Source organism: Vicia villosa, unplaced genomic scaffold, assembly GCF_029867415.1.
Source record: "Vicia villosa cultivar HV-30 ecotype Madison, WI unplaced genomic scaffold, Vvil1.0 ctg.002084F_1_1, whole genome shotgun sequence".
In the NCBI taxonomy this organism is placed as follows: Eukaryota; Viridiplantae; Streptophyta; class Magnoliopsida; order Fabales; family Fabaceae; genus Vicia; species Vicia villosa.
In genome coordinates, this window is record NW_026705833.1 from 44,330 (window position 1) to 61,762 (window position 17,433).

Here is a 17,433-nt window from a genome sequence, read left to right on the forward strand (position 1 = left end):
ACCAAGTTCAAGTGAAGACGATTTGTTGTTCATGTTGAAATTAGTGAAAACAAATGCCACATAGAATGGACGGTGATCAAGTGAATCTCTAACACTAAATTCAACCATACATAACTTAGTCTCAAATGGAATGAGTGAATCTCTAACACTAAATCCAATCAAGCATAATTTAGTCTCAAAGGGAATGTGTCCTCAAAAGAGACGAAGCCTTAAACCAAGTACTTGAATGATTGACAAAAAATCTCAACGGTAAGATAAGAAAAATTTTGGGCAAAATTTAGGGTGTGACAGCTGCCCCTATTTAAACATCTTTAACTGGAGGATTGACAGAACTCTTGTCTCTCAATCCTTGTGGTGAAAGATAGTTTAAATATTAAACATACCCAAATTTTGCCCTTAGATGCAATGGACATGATATGAATGGATTATGAATAGAAAGTCTAATGTAATGAATTAAGAATTACTCTTGATTTCTTAATTATGATATGGAATGAATGTAAATAATAGGATGAATGCAAATGATAGAGGGACAAGTTCAATAGCTCCTAGTTGAAAATGGACTCCTCAAGAGGATAGGATATCATATTCAGTGCTTTGACTGGCGTGAATATTGCCAAAGTTGACAAATGATCGCCTTGCCATGTATTGCAAATAGTAGATCGCAACAAACATGAGACAACTCTACTGGGGGTAGAAATTTTTTGTTCAGTGCTCTTGACTGACATAGATATCTTTTAATGTTGTTGACAAATCTTCTCCCCGCCATGAATTATAGACAGTAGATTGTAACAAAACAAGCTTAAATGGTGATGGATTCTCGCCCCTTTGAAAAATTGCAGAAGTGAATTCTAACACACAAAACAGATAAAGAGTAACAGATCCTCGCCCTGTTGGTAATCAATCAACAGTGGACTGTATCAAACATGTGACGACATGTTAAAACAGATTTAATGTTGACAAAACCTCGCCCCTCTGACGAATTGCAGAAGTGGAATGCAACAAAAACAAATATTTGATGTTGATAAATTCTCGCCCCTCTGACGAATTGCAGAAGTGAATTTCAACATATAAACAGATAAAGAGTAACAGATCCTCGCCCTGTTGGTAACCAAACAACAGTGGACTGTATCAAACATGTGACGACATGTTAAAATAGATTTAATGTTGACAAAACCTCGCCCCTCTGACGAATTGTAGAAGTGGAATGCAACAAAATAAATCTTTGATGTTGATAAATCCTCGCCCCTCTAACGATTTGTAGAAGTGAATTTCAACACACAAAAGATAAATGTTGGCAGATCCTTGCACTACTAGCATCGACTAATAGTGGATCACCACAAACATGTAAAACATGTTAATATAAGCTTTGATGTTGACAAACCTCGCCCCTCTGACGAATTGCAGAAGTGGAATGCAATAAAAGCGGTCTTCGATGTTGAAAAATCCTCGCCCATCTGACGAATTGCAGAAGTGAATTCCAACAAAGAACAGATAAAGGTTGACAGATCCTCGCCCTGCTAGCATCAACTAACAGTGGATCGCAACAAACATGTAAAACATGTTAACATAAGCTTTGATGTTGCCAATTCCTCGCCCCTCTGACGAATTGCAGAAGTGGAATGCAACAAAAGCAGTCTTCGATGTTGAAAAATCCTCGTCCATCTGACGAATTGCAGAAGTGAATTCCAACAAAGAACAGATAAAGGTTGACAGATCCTCGCCCTGCTAAAAATTTGGATAACAGTGGATTGCAACGGAGTTAATGTTGATGAATCCTTGCCCTGTCAGCATCTGTTGACAGTAGATCACAACAGACATGTAAATAGCTTCACTGGAGAAAATTTTGTTGAAGGTAACATCTTCATTTTGGAATCACCTGGACACCCTTTTGTAGAGATAGATTTTGTTGAAGTGAGAAACTCACTGGGGAAATAAACACACCAGAGGTTTGCTGTGGATTAATTGAGAACAACTCAAGAAACTCGGTCTATAGAGGGCTTTCGCCAATAAGACTTGCTGAAGAGATTGTTGTCTGAAAGATTCTGAAAAGATCTTGTTGAGAATAACGATGTTGAGGATACCACTTTGGTAATCCTGTTGAAGTAGGCTCGCTTGAAGAACAATTGAAGCTTCATTGGAGAAAACTTCGAAGGAAAACTCTGTGGGGAAATATCACCGGGGAAACTCAAGCATAAGTTCAGTTGTTGCAAGAGTTCACTAAGGGAAAAACAATCACCTTGCTGGGGGAGATACATGACTTGAGGAATAGTCTTCAAAAACCTAACCCTGTTAAGGATGACAACTGGGTCCATGCTGAAGGTCCCTGAGCCTCGATTGGGATTTATGCATGAATATACTATGTATGATAAGGATGAATGAGTGCATGAATTTAGTAGTTTATGCATTGTGTGGGTATCAAACTGATGCCCCGACACCGTTGGTCTCGAATAGTTTTGGCATCATGAAGACGATTTTGTAAAACTGTGATTTCTGCTCTGTCACCTGTCAGGATTTATGCTGATTCTTGTGTCTAGAAGAATAACAATTTCTGACTTTCCTCAGATGATGATTATTGAGATGCCCCATGCTTTACGCATAAGATACATTGTTGTAAGCTAACAAGTATTCCTTTGACATTTCAAAAACAAAACAATTTAAAGTTTTTCAAAGGCTTTTTATTATTCCAGTATCTTAATGTTTTTTTTATTTTATCAACAATAAAAAGTAACATTATGTAAACAAGCAGGAAAAGAAATAATAATTTATGAAGAAATGTTCAATTGAACAATTTTTATTAGATGAGAAGAATAACTCATACATGGTATATCGATAAATGAAGAGGTAAATCCCTTTAAGAGGAATTTACAGAAACATAAAACAAGTAAATGGCAATGGAGTTTTAACTGATTTTCCATTGAATTACAACGTTTGCTATTTTCCCCTATGTCTTCTAATCCTCATTACTTTGCTCCTGAAGATGGCGATTGAACTGTTCCCTTCCATCTAATTTTATGGTGATGTAGGTCTATATTCTGCAGTCTATGCCTTTGGATCTTCCCTAACTTTTGCGTGAACCGCTCCTTGGAGTTTTCAGTTCACCAGGAGATTTACCCTTTTTTGCTTAAGCCGCCTTTTCGGGTTTTCGACTTACCGGGCTTAATTTTATTTATCCCTAATTTTTGCCTGAGTTGCCTTTGCAGGTTTTCAACTCACCGGGATGCTCAATTTTGCCTAAGCCTCCCTTTCAGGTTTTCGACTTAGCGAGCTTTATTATCCATTTCTTTTTGTTAGGCATAATACTTTTTGACTACATCTGCATTGACGGGATGTGTTAGGTCTTCCCCATCCATGTTTGTGAGAATTAAAGCTCCACCAGAGAAGGCTTTCTTCACCACATATGGTCCTTCATAGTTGGGAATCCACTTTCCGCGGGGATCCTTCTGGGAAGGAGTGATTATCCTTTTCAGCACCAAGTCACCTACTTTGAATTCTCGAGGTCGGACCTTTTTGTCGAATGCCCTCTTAAGCCTTTTCTGGTACAGCTGGCCGTGGCAAAGTGCATTCATTCTCTTCTCTTCGATCAGATTGAGTTGGTCATACCTATTTTGCACCCATTCTGCCTCTTCTAGTTTAGTTTCCATCATGACTCTTAAAGAGGGGATCTCAACTTCTATTGGGAGTACAGCTTCTGTGCCATAGACTAGAGAGAAAGGGGTTGCCCCTGTTGAAGTACGGACTGAAGTTCTATACCCGTGTAACGCAAAAGGTAGCATTTCGTGCCAGTCCTTGTAAGTCTTCACCATTTTTTGAATAATCTTCTTGATGTTTTTGTTGGCAGCTTCTACCGCGCCATTCATCTTTGGCCTGTAAGGCGATGAATTGTGATGTTCAATCTTGAAGTCATTGCATAACTCTTTCATCATATTGTTGTTCAAATTTAACCCATTATCAGTGATAATCTTGCTAGGTGTCCCATAGCGGCAAATTATCTCTTTCTTGATAAATCGGGTGACTACTTGCTTTGTCACATTTGCATAAGAAGCAGCCTCTACCCACTTAGTGAAATAGTCAATAGCAACCAGAATGAAACGATGTCCATTTGAGGCTTTCGGCTCAATCATTCCAATCATGTCGATGCCCCACATAGAGAAGGGCCATGGTGCAGTTAATACGTTCAGAGAAGTAGGTGGCATGTGCACCTTGTCTGCATAGATCTGGCATTTGTGACAAGTCCTGGCATGATTGATGCAGTCAGTTTCCATCGTCAACCAATAGTAACCAGCTCTAAGAATCTTTTTCGCCATTGCATGTCCGTTTGCATGAATACCAAAAGAACCCTCATGAATTTCCTCGATAAGTGCATCTGCTTCGTGTCTATCCACACATCTGAGAAGGACTGTGTCAAAATTCCGTTTGTATAACACACCACCACTTAAGAAGAAATTGGTTGACAACTTTCTCAAGGTCTTCTTATCAGTGATTGAAGCACTCTCTGGATACTCTTGTTTCTCGAGGTATCTCTTGATGTCATAGAACCAAGGTTTATCATCTGTTTCTTCTTCAACTGTCAAGCAATGTGCTGGTTCATCAAGATGCTCGATTACTATGGAAGGTGCTTCATTAGCCCATTTGACTTTGAACATCGATGACAAGGTTGCCAAGGCGTCAGCTATTTGATTCTCCTCCCTAGGGATATGATGAAAAGTGATCTCATCAAAGTAAGGGATTAACTTCATGACATGCTCCTTGTAAGGAATCAACTTAGGATGACGAGTCTCCCATTCTCCTTTGATTTGATAAATGACAAGAGCTGAATCTCCGTAAACTTCAAGAATCTTGATTCTCAAGTCAATAGCTGCTTCAATCCCAAAGATACATGCTTCGTATTCTGCCATATTATTAGTACAATCGAAACACAATCTTGCAGTGAAGGGAATATGGTAACCTTTTGGGGAGGTAATAACAGCTCCAATGCCATGACCTAGCGCATTTGAGGCACCATCGAACACGAGTGTCCATCGCGATCCTGGTTCTGGTCCTTCTTCTGGGCCTGGGATTGCACAATCTCTTATGAACATGACATCTTCATCTGGGAAGTCAAATCTCATTGGTTGATAGTCTTCCACTGGTTGGTGTGCAAGATACTCTGACAGCGCACTACCTTTGATAGCTTTCTGAGTCACATACTGAATGTCATATTCTGACAACAACATCTGCCAACGAGCAATTCTTCCGGTTAATGCAGGCTTTTCAAAAATGTACTTGATAGGGTCCATCTTGGATATCAACATCGTTGTATGGCATACCATGTACTGTCTTAAGCGGCGAGCGGCCCAAGCAAGTGCACAACAAGTCTTTTCTAACAATGAGTACCTAGTTTCGCAATCTGTGAACTTCTTACTCAAATAATATATAGCATGCTCTTTTCTTCCCGTCTCATCATGTTGTCCCAATACGCAACCCATGGATCCCTCGAGTACTGTCAGATACATAATGAGAGGCCTTCCTGGTACTGGTGGTATCAATATTGGTGGTTCTTGCAGATATTCTTTGACTTTATCAAACGCTTTCTGACAATCATCATTCCACTTGATAGCTTGATCTTTTCTCAATAGCTTGAATATTGGTTCACAAGTGGCTGTCAGATGTGAGATGAATCTCGCAATGTAGTTCAGTCTGCCCAAGAAACCACGAACTTCTTTCTCTGTACGAGGTGTCGGCATGTTTTGAATTGCTTTGACCTTGTCGGGATCCACTTCAATACCTCGCTGGCTCACAATGAACCCTAGCAGTTTTCCAGACCTAACTCCAAAAGTGCACTTGTTGGGATTCAGTCGGAGTCTGTATTTTCTCAATCGATTGAATAACTTCTTCAGGTGAATAATATGCTCTTCCTCAGTCTGGGACTTAGCAATCATGTCATCTACATATACTTCAATCTCTTTATGCATCATGTCATGAAAAAGAGTTACCATTGCTCTTTGGTAGGTTGCCCCAGCATTTTTCAGGCCGAAAGGCATCACTTTGTAACAGAAAGTGCCCCATGGTGTAATGAATGTTGTCTTTTCCATATCCCCGGGAGACATCTTGATTTGATTGTACCCAGAGAAACCATCCATAAAAGAGAATACGGAGAATTGAGCTGTATTATCTACCAATACATCAATGTGAGGTAAAGGAAAGTCATCTTTTGGACTAGCTCTGTTCAAATCTCTGTAGTCCACACACATTCGCACCTTGCCATCCTTCTTTGGAACTGGCACAATATTAGCAATCCATTGTGGATACGTTGCAACAGCCAGGAAACCGGCATCGAACTGCTTCTTGACCTCATCTCTTATCTTGGTAGCCATGTCTGGGCGAGTTCTTCTCAGTTTCTGCTTGACTGGCGGGCATTCTGGTTTCAACGGCAGCTTGTGCTCAACTATGTCTGTATCGAGTCCAGGCATATCCTGATATGACCAAGCAAACACATCCACGTACTCTTGTAGAAGCTTGACTAGCTCCTCCTTTATACTTTTCTCCAAGGAGGCTCCGACCTTGATTTCTTTTTTGTCCTCTTCAGTCCCCAGATTGATCACATCCACTGGTTCTTGATGAGGTTGAATCGTCTTTTCCTCTTGCTTCAACATTCTGGCCAACTCTTCTGGAAGTTCACAGTCTTCCTCACCATCCTCTTCGGCTTGGTTAATCGGGAAGTCGAAGTCATAGGGAAATATAACATTGTCATGTTCAATGGGTTCAGTTATTAATGATCTGCATGAAGATGATTTTTTCTTTTTAGCATATTTTAAAAATTGGAAGTAAAAGTAATATGGAAATGAACATTGCCATTTTAATTATTTAATTATTTTTGCAGAAAAATTAAAAAAACGAACGACAAGGATCTTAATTGAATAACAAAATGCACTTTTATTGATGATAAAATTTAAAATAAAGATTGGGCCCTACAAAGCCGTCCATATGCCTTGGGCAGAGCAAAGGACTTTAAAGAAAAACAAAAAATTACTTTGAAAATGAAATAGTCGGGGGAAGCCTTGTAGCCTTCCAATTGTTGAGGACGGAACCCGTTGGACCATGGAACACCATCCTGGGCACCTCTTCATCTTCATCATCAATTGCAGCAATATGTTCATCATCACGAAATCCAGCTTTTGAGAAGATCTCTAGAAGGTCTGGAACTTGTGTCTGGTTAGCTCCTTGATCTCCCCCACATTTGAAAGATGGCTGATATCCTAGTCCGAACCGATCCTTCTTCTCTGCCACATCAATTACTTTTCCCCAGCCTTCATGACAACCAGCTTCGATTGCAGCTTTCACATCCTTCCAAGAAGTCATGCTTGCTTTTTGTTCTTCCACAGATTTCTGCTTTGCTTGTACTGCATTAACTACTTCCAAGGCTTGTAAAGGAGTCTCCACAATTTCTTCACCCACTTCAATGTACCGGAAAGAGGATAAGTGACTGACAATGATGTCCTCTTCTCCAGAGATGATCACCAGCTGATCTTGGGTGACGAACTTCAATTTCTGATGGAGTGTTGAGGTGACAGCTCCTGCCGCATGGATCCAAGGTCTCCCTAGAAGGCAACTATAGGCTGGAAAGATATCCAAAACCTGGAATGTGATCTGAAACATTTGTGGACCAATTAAAATTGGGAGATCAATCTCCCCAACAACCATCCGTTTGGACCCATCAAATGCCTTCACAACCATATTGCTTAACCTCAATTGAGTTCCTTCAACCTTTAGTTGGCTTAAAGTAACTTTAGGCAGTACATTTAAAGATGATCCAGTGTCTACCAATACTCGGGACAAAGTCACACCATCACATTGGACGGAGATATGAAGAGCCATGTTATGTTCACGCCCATTAGGTGGCAACTCGTCATCGGTGAACATTAGGCAACTTCTTGCATTCAGATTAGCAATCACATTGTCAAACTGGTTGACACTTATGTCCTCATTCACATGAGCTTCATTCAAAAATTTCATTAAAGCAGTTCTATGAGCCTCAGAGCTCCTCAACAAGGATAAGATAGAAATCTTTGATTGAGTCTGGTTGAGCTGATCAATCACCTTATAGTCGCTCTTCTTGATAATCTTCAGAGTTTCCTTATCATCGTCTGGGATCACATTCTTTTTTGACGATTCTTCCTCTGATCCAATAACAGCATCCTTCCTTGTAGGAGGTTCTGTTATCTTCTCAGCTATCTTCTTTTGAGTCATATCTGGATTAAATACTCGACCACTACGAGTCATACTGCTTGTCCCAGCTATATTTGTTACTGGATCATTCAGCACCATTGGTTTGTTGCCCACATAGACTGTGGCATCATAATTCCATGGCACCATTTTTGTATCACTAAACGGGAACGGAGCAGGAGCATGGATAATGATCGGCTCTATCTTCTTAAGCGGAACTTCTATTGTATCCCTTGGGACAGGAACCACAAAGGCCTTGGGGATTTTCTGTTGGTCGAACAATGGTACAATAACAGCAACACTATCATCATTATGCACTCTGCTGAACTGAATCGTATGCTGATCCATTAGCTTTTGTAGATATTCCATAAACTCCGCACACCTATCTGGGTCAGATAAACACAACTTACAATCACCATGAATCTCTTTAATCAATCCTGCATTGTACAACTTCTCGCGCACTACCCTCATGGAAGCTCTTACTTTGGATATATTTCTTATTAGACCTTCCTCAACGTCTTCTAGCGCATTGACAGTTGGGCCACCATGTCCAGGTAATGGATTCTTAGCAACATTTGGAACATCAGCGAAGGATAGGATCTTCTGATCAATCAATTCTTGGACCCTACACTTAAAGGCAAAGCAGTTCTCCGTGGTATGTCCAGGAGAGTTAGCATGGAAAGCACATTTGGCATTCTCATCAAACCATGGTTTAGGTGGCCCCGACATTGGTCTCAATTCTCTTGGTACCACGGTACCATTTTGAGTCAGATAAGGCAATAATTGAGTGTAAGTCATCGGTATAGGCTGAATATCTTCTACAGCATACTTACGATATTGTGGTTGACGCGGTTGCGGAGTTCTCTGTGGATACTGATTTTGGTTCAAGTTCCTCTGCTGATTCTGATTTTGTGGAGCCCGATTCGGAGGTGCTTGAAGAGGAACTTGAGTTGGAATAACTTGCGGATATTGGACAGTAGGGTATTGCACAGCAGTTACATAAGGATACTGGACGTAAGGTAACGGAGCTGACGTTGCCTGTTGTGCTTTTGTTTTCCCATCCTAGCAGAAATAGCATTGGTCTCACCTTCTTTTTTCGGTAACCACTATTGAAAGTTTTCTTTGCCCCAGTTTGACTACTAGAACTCCCTTGAATCTTTCCATTCTTTAGTCCTTCTTCCACTCGTTCACCAATGATCACCATGTCAGAGAAGCCAGAGGACACACTACTGATCAACCTTTCGTAATATTGTCCTTGAAGAGTTCCCATGAAGAGATCAATCAATTCTCTGTCTACCAATGGAGGATGCACCCTTGCGGCCAGTTCTCTCCAACGTTGGGCGTACTCCTTGAAGGATTCGCCTTCCTTCTGTGACATGTTTTGGAGTTGTGTACGATTGGGAGCTAGGTCAGTGTTATACTTGTATTGTTTGGTAAAGGCCTCAGATAGCTCATCCCAATTACGCACACTGCTTCTTTCGAGTTGCATGTACCAGTCTAGAGATGCCCCTGTCAAACTGTCTTGGAAACAATGCATCATTAGCTTATCATCTCGAACATGAGCAGCCATCTTCCGACAGAACATCTTCAAATGATTGTGAGGACAGCTAAGACCCTTATACTTTTCAAAATCCGGTACTTTGAACTTAGGTGGGATCACTACGTCCGGTACTAGACACATCTCTACAGCACTCATGTTGGGAGAACTCTGTCCCTGCATGATCTTCACTTTTTCTGCCAAATCACGACACATTCGCATAGCTTCGGATTCTTGTGCAGCGCGCGGGTTAACCACATGAATAGCCTCTGGACGATACTTCATCTCATATTCATTCTGGAGATCCTGGTCATCCTGGGGAGGTGGGACATTGGTAACCTGAACAACTGTTTGTCCTTGAACATCTAGTTGTTCTTGAGCATTGCGACCATCAGTGGTTGTGGATATGTGTAGAAGTTGGTCCGGAGTTCCTTCTGGTGGAGGGGTATAGCCCGGAGGAAGGCCATAAAGCAATGGATTAGGGACTTTGACGTGTGGCTGAGGAGAATGGACCTGAACATTGCTTGCAGATGCGGCATTATGACGTTCTTCTTCCTTCTTTGCTTGGATAACCATCATCTCTAGAAGTTGATCCATCTTACTTTTGATAGTGTCGATCTCCTCCCTCATGACAGCTTGATTGTGTTCAATTTGCTCCATTACTCGTCTGGTGTTAGCTCTGGTGGCGTATGGGTGTCGAGGAGTCAGTTTGCTTTCTGGTGATGATGAGAGGTGAATATGAGCATTACGTTTGAAAATGTATGCATATGTATGTTTCGATGCATGGTTATGCAAAAACTTTTTTTATGTTTTATCGCACAAATTTTATTTTCAGGGAAATTTATTAACTTGTAAGTGACTTGTAAGCATTCAAAAACAAGATATATTGGATCAACAAACTTCATTTATTAATAAAACAAAAGACTAGGAGTCAAATACAGAAATCAAAATGAAATACTAAATCTGCATGGGATACCAAGATCCACTTGAGTACATAAAGCGAAAGAATACATAAGCAACAAATTCATAAACTAAAACAAAAAACAAAAAATAAAAAGCTAATTAATCTAGAACTCCTGTCCTCTGCGGGGTTTGAGATCTTTCATTTCTGACTTGAACCTTTGCATCATTCTATCACATAAGGTGATGAAATAGTGCACTGCCGGAGGAACATGGTTTTCTTCAATATCTTCCACAGCTGACTTCAATCTCATAGGAATATCTTCCACTAGTTGATTGCAGAACCTTACCAATCCAGAGTATTTTGCATAGAATTGTTGGTTTTGTACCTCCTGAAATTGAATTATCTCTTCCTGTTTGTCTAAACAACCATTCAGACGTTGGATTTCATCTATCCAGCCTTGGAATTGATCCCTCAAGTCATTATACCTATCTCTCCAGTGATTCACTTGTTCGTTTGCAATGGACAATTCATGGGTTTTCTCAGCTAAATCTTCAGAACCAACTTGGTGAGAAATGAGAGCTTCTTCTTTAAGATAAGTCTCTTGTTCCAATAAGGCTATGGTATCCTTCAAAGAATTTTGGAGCTCTAGAACTTGAGCTTCAAAGCTTCTTCTTAATTCTCCTTTTTCTTTGAGGGCATTCTCTTCCCAACCATATGCTTCACCTCTCTCCTTCTGAGTTTGTTTTAGCTCACGACGAAGTCTGAGTATACAACTGTCAGCACTAGTCATGTTTTCATAGTATTTCAACTTCAGATCTTCTTCAACATTTGCCTTTTCTCTACTTTCTTCTAATTGAATATCTCTCTCTTGGAGGTCAGACCTCAAATTTTCATTTTCAAGAGCAAATCGAGTAACAGTTGCTTGCAGCTGCAATCTTTCTTCTTCCATTTTCTGAATAGTTGCTTTAAGCTCGTTGACTTCTTCAATTGGAGCATGAGTAGGTGCAGGCTCTGGATGTGGAAATGGTATGGCCACAGTATAGGGTAACTTGATCGATTTTACTCTTTTCATCACCCATTCGCGATAAGGCTCTTTCCCTACACAATTTCTTTTACCCAACTCTCTGCCTTTTCTGTGAATCTGAGTCCAAGCCCTTTTGATTTTCCTCAGCATGTCAGGGGCTTCTTTTCCGAAATCAAGTAAAATGAAGTCCTTTAGAAGTTCCATATTAGGTTCAGTTTCTAAAGGATATCCGAGTTGCCTTAAAGCTAACATGGGGTTGTAGTTGATACAGCCTTTAGATCCTATCAAAGGAACATTTGGAAAACCTCCACAATGAGTAATAACTTTCCCTACATCCCAATCTGGTAAATACCAAACTATAGCAGCAGCAGTGAGAGAAGCTAGTTTTTGAGACCATTTCAAATCCCTTAGGATATCTACCCAAGGACCCTTTTGAGGAATATGAGATTCCAACCAGGAGTACAACAATGGAGCACAACACATAACCACTCCTTTCTTCTTTTCGTGCCTAACATGAAGATTGAGGTACACATCTGCCAATAAAGCGGGAACTGGATTTTTGGATAGGAATACACTAATAGCAGGTTGGCTCACATAATCGTCATCATTACTAGGAAACATGACAACCCCAAAGATTAGTAGGGCCAAGATAGCACTGAAAGCTGGCCAATTCTCTTGCCAATTCTCTTTTACTCCTAACTTTTCAGCTTTTCCTTCTAGGAGCTTCCTTGAAATTCCTCTATCCGTAAGAATCGGTGCCACATCTCTAACAGGGAGATGCAATGCAGCTGCTACATCTTCTAAAACCAATTTATCTCCCAAACTAGTGAATGGAAGGTCGTCTTTCAATGGCCAGCCCAAAAGTCTCTCAAATTCTTCTATAGTAGGAACAAGTTGAAAATCTTGGAAAGTAAAACAGCGGAGAGGAGGATCATAATATTGACTTAAAGCAACTAGAGCACCCATGTCAACACCTATAGTTAATAACTTCAATATTTGTCCATATCTTCCAGCAAAAAGAGTCCTGCTGATTGGACCAATCTTCTTACTCAAAGCTAACAAACTACCAGCCTTGGGTTGCTTGAACTTGAGGTGAGGAGTGTTCTTTCTGGATGGATCCATTTTTAAATGCTCACTGCACAAACAAGTCTTTTAAAATTCCCTGAAAAATAAAAATCATATGCTAAGCCATTTTTATGCAAAATGTATGCAATGCAATATTATGTATTGGTAATAGGTAATTTCAACATGATGGAGTTCATAGGTTGGTTGGAATTGGATTAACATCTACCCAATGATCCCTCTCACATGATAGCTCTATGGATTTTGGATAAGTGGTTCTCAGAGTTACGGATCCCCTTTAGAAAATATCATCATCAACGTGAATAACGTACGAGTTAACGATATTTTCAAAAGCGTCCACTCTGAGCGATGGTTTACGCGCCAACCTGACGAGACAATGCAGTCCAACAGGTCGATACTACGTCACCATCTATTATAGGGTGTTCTAAAGGTCTCTTAGAGTTATGGATCCTTTTTACAGAAATTGATGTCAACGCACTAACATACGAGACAACAACCTCCTTAAAAGGATCAACTCTAAGTTGGGTTTTCGTATCGACCCAAGAGACACTGAAGTCCAATGGATCTTTACTACGCAACCCATCTTATCTTAGGTGTTTACTCGAAGCCTGGGTAGTGGGCTTTTCTCACAATTTATCACAATCCAGAAAATTCCCAACACAATATATAATATATAAAGCATAAAGAGATAATAAGGAATGGAATAACGAAATAAGCAAGAATATAAACACCAACAAGAAAGCAAAATAAAACCATAAAGTACTCAAACACTTAAAGAACCAAACTAGGGTGGACTCGCTTTAGGATATTCTCCCCAGCAGAGTCGCCAGCTGTCGCGGCCGGCAAAAATTAACAGAGTCGCCATCGATATTTATTTGTTCCTAAAGAACGGGTAAAACGTCGAATAAAACCTATAAAGAAAAGGGAATGGTCATCGCAACCATATCGGGTTCGGGAGTCGGTTACGCGAGGGGAAGGTGTTAGCACCCCTCACGTCCGTTGTACTCAACGGGACCCATTTAGTTAATTTTGCGTTCGAGTACTATCATAAAATGTTTGCAATCTTCTACTTAAGAAAGAGAAAAGAAAGTTTTTTTAGTTTATTGGGCTCGCCAAGACGTCGTGTCTTGTGCCTACGTATTCCCTCGTGCAATGGGAAAGTCAGAGCTCCGTAGTTCGGGGTAAAAACCACGGGTTTGTTGGTTGATTTTAGAAGAATGATGCATTAGACATTTCGAACGTTTGAACCTTGACTTGTTTGCTCGTCTGAGAGGCTAAGTCTATGTGTTCGTTCTTCGTGTCAAAATGGCTAAGACACATTCGTTTTGAAAATGTTTTCGAAGAGTCGCACAAGGGCGAAAAAAGAAGTTTGATGAGTTTAAGTTGTTGTTTTTTTTTATGTAGGTGACAAGTATTGGACCACAAGTCTTGAACAACAAACGATCCAAATACTAGAAATTGGAGGAACAAAATATGTTCAACCAATTGTTTTCATCCAAAAAAGTTTTCTTTATTAAAATGGTGAGGTGAAACAAGTTTCACTTATTAGAGTTTATTGTGCATGGAGGACAAATATTAAATCATAAGTCTAAAACAACCAACGGTCTAATACTTGGAACTGGAGGAACAAATGGTGTTCAACCAATCTTTTTCACACCAAGTTTATTAAAAATATCTTGAAGAAAAAAAAGGGCCACAAAAATGTTTATGAAAAATGTTTTAATAAAGTACTAATTAATAACAAACTACCAAATAAATAAACTAAAAAAAAAAAATGTGATAAAAAAAATAATGTGAGACGATAGTAAAAATAAAAAAATAATAAAACTAATAAAGGTAAACCTAAATACATTTCTAAAAAAAAACAAACTTAATTAAATTTATAAAATTATTTATTTGAAATTAATTAAAGCTAACGAATTCTAATTAATAATTCTAAATATAATTAAACTAGGGACTATGTATTGATATTTTTCTAAACAAATGAAAATGGATAAGTTTATATTGATGAATCGTAAATTCTCCCAGAACTCAAATCCTCTTCTATCACTTATTAACCTTTCTCTCTCCTCCCTATTTGTTCTCTCTCACATAAGACTCATCGGAAAATAAACGGCCGCCGCGCCGGAAATCTCCCTACGGTGGCGGCAGCGGCGATTTAGTCCTATCATCAAAATTCGACCCCCTCCCTACTAATTCCTATCTTCTAAACCCAAATATGGCATCAGATTCTACTAATTCCAAGCTTAAACCCTTCAAATCAAACCAAACCTTGAACCCTAAATTTCAAAAAAAATCCTAAATCGAACACTATTCTTGAAGCTAATTACCAAATCATATTGGATCTACGATTATGCATACAGTTACACACGACATGGCATGAAAAAAAAATCGTGAAGAGAATGATTCGAAGTACCTGGTTCGACGGCGCCGGCGAGCCCCTTCGGTGAGTTTCTTTTGCTCTTTTTGTTTTTGCTAATCTGCTTCTCTTTCTCTTCTGCGAATCCTTCTGCCGTTAGTAGTTGTATTGTAGCTTTCGGAAATTATCGGTACGCAGGGGCTGAGCTCTGAGCAATTCGGAGCTTCAGAGTGAAGCCTCAATTACTCGGTAGTGAGAGCTTTAAGTGAATAGGTTTTTGGGGGATTTCTTTTGAGTGCTATGTATCTGTGAGCCAACTTTCTTTTGTGCCCGATGAATGAGTTAGAGTACCTTATATAGTGAAGGTTTAGATTTGTACGTGTGATAGGTTTGGAGAGATTTTAGGGAGTAATTTTGACTCAGAGAAATCAGGAGTTGAGGGTGGACTGAGTGAATTTAGGGAATTCAGTTTTGACTGAGGAAACTGAATGAATCGTGACTTGGACGAGTAGTGGTGACTTGAGATTTTTCAGGAGTTGAGAGTCTGACTTGAGAAACCGTGGAAAAAACCGTGGAATGATGTGGCTAAGGGTCCCTATTTTCCAGGCTTTTTGAGTTGTGAATTGTGAAACCTTGGAATCGTGAGCTGACTGGAAAATTGAGGGAGTGAGGAATTGAGCTGTTAGAGAAATTTCAGGAGTTTCAGAATTGACTTAAATTATGCATGAGGTGGATTAGAACTTCCTCATTTCCAGGCTTTCAATTTGTGCATCAAGGAATGAGAGAACTCGTGACTTAAGTGAGTTGCAGCAATTCGTGATTCAAAAAAAATCAACAAAGACTCGTCTTCTAGAAACAATTGATAGCTTGTATTTTCGATACTTTAATCCCACGGCTGACATAGCTTACACCTTGCACACTCAAATAATTCCTTCAATTCTTCAAACTGTATATGACAATTGTGACTTCTTGACATCATTCATTTGAGCTTTCTTTTCCTTTTATTGGACTGTCATAATATTCATTTGAGCTACTGTGTTTAGACATGTTTATGAAGTGCATTAGTAGTGAACTTGCTTGAATTCATGTTCCTTTTCTTTGCAAACACGATGCTTGTTTTCTTGTATACATTTCTTGCTTGTATTTACTTCTTCTTGGCTGGTGCTTAACAATTTCTCTGATATTAATTCTTTGCACAGCTTCTAGATGTACAAAGAAAGGCCAAGCTTATTGACATGGTAACTCAAGGATGCTGCCAATTAGTAGTTGGTACCAAGTGATTCATGATTCAAGACTTGTATCTAAATTTGTAGCACTGTGAAGTTTGAACTTATGTGCCCAATGAGTCTTGAATTGAATGGATAACTAACTTTCTTGTAGTTTAAGAAAAAAAACTTGTCATTTAAATTAGTTTGTATCCATTCGGAACCTTGCAAACTAGAGACCTTGTATCACTTTGATGGTTGAATCATGTATCATCTTCTTTGCATCATCTTTGTAGAACAAATTGGAAATTTAAGCATTGTATTCATTTTTGGTTGTCCACTGTATGTAACCTTCAAAAGCTTGGCATGAAACTTGTGTTGAAATGATAAACATGCTTGTGGTTGTATTTGAATATTCATTCCATTTCAAAAGTTACTCACTGTTTGTCTTTTTAATGGACACATGAAATTTTAGTCTTGCAATATGAACTTGTAAAAATTAAATGGTAACTTAATTCAAGGTGACAAAATCACTTTGAGCACCTAATGGCATGTGTCACGTATTATGAAATTAAGACTCCATATTCTCAATAGCCCTTTAATTCAAATTACCTTAGAGTGAAGAAAAGTAAGACCATTCTTTTCAATGTGAATGACACTTTGTTATTTTAAGTGAATAATCATGCAAATTTGAAAGAAATTAACTCATTAATTAAATGGACTAATTAGAAGTCAAAATTAATTGCAAGACCAACTTAATTTCAAATTAAAGTAACACTTTTATTATGCTAAACTCTATGCACAAACCAAGTTCAAGTGAAGACGATTTGTTGTTCATGTTGAAATTAGTGAAAACAAATGCCACATAGAATGGACGGTGATCAAGTGAATCTCTAACACTAAATTCAACCATACATAACTTAGTCTCAAATGGAATGAGTGAATCTCTAACACTAAATCCAATCAAGCATAATTTAGTCTCAAAGGGAATGTGTCCTCAAAAGAGACGAAGCCTTAAACCAAGTACTTGAATGATTGACAAAAAATCTCAACGGTAAGATAAGAAAAATTTTGGGCAAAATTTAGGGTGTGACATCCCGGCTTTAGTTAATCTTCTAA

At 39.1% G+C, this 17,433-nt stretch overlaps 1 long non-coding RNA gene across 1 annotated transcript; it reads left to right on the forward strand.

The window, feature by feature from the left end:
- The first annotated feature begins 14,739 nt into the window (after positions 1-14,739).
- LOC131637782 (uncharacterized) lies at positions 14,740-16,783 on the forward strand. The gene is made up of 2 exons (XR_009294478.1): positions 14,740-15,196; positions 16,309-16,783. It is a non-coding gene; the product is annotated as an uncharacterized LOC131637782 (long non-coding RNA).
- Positions 16,784-17,433: the final 650 nt, after the last annotated feature.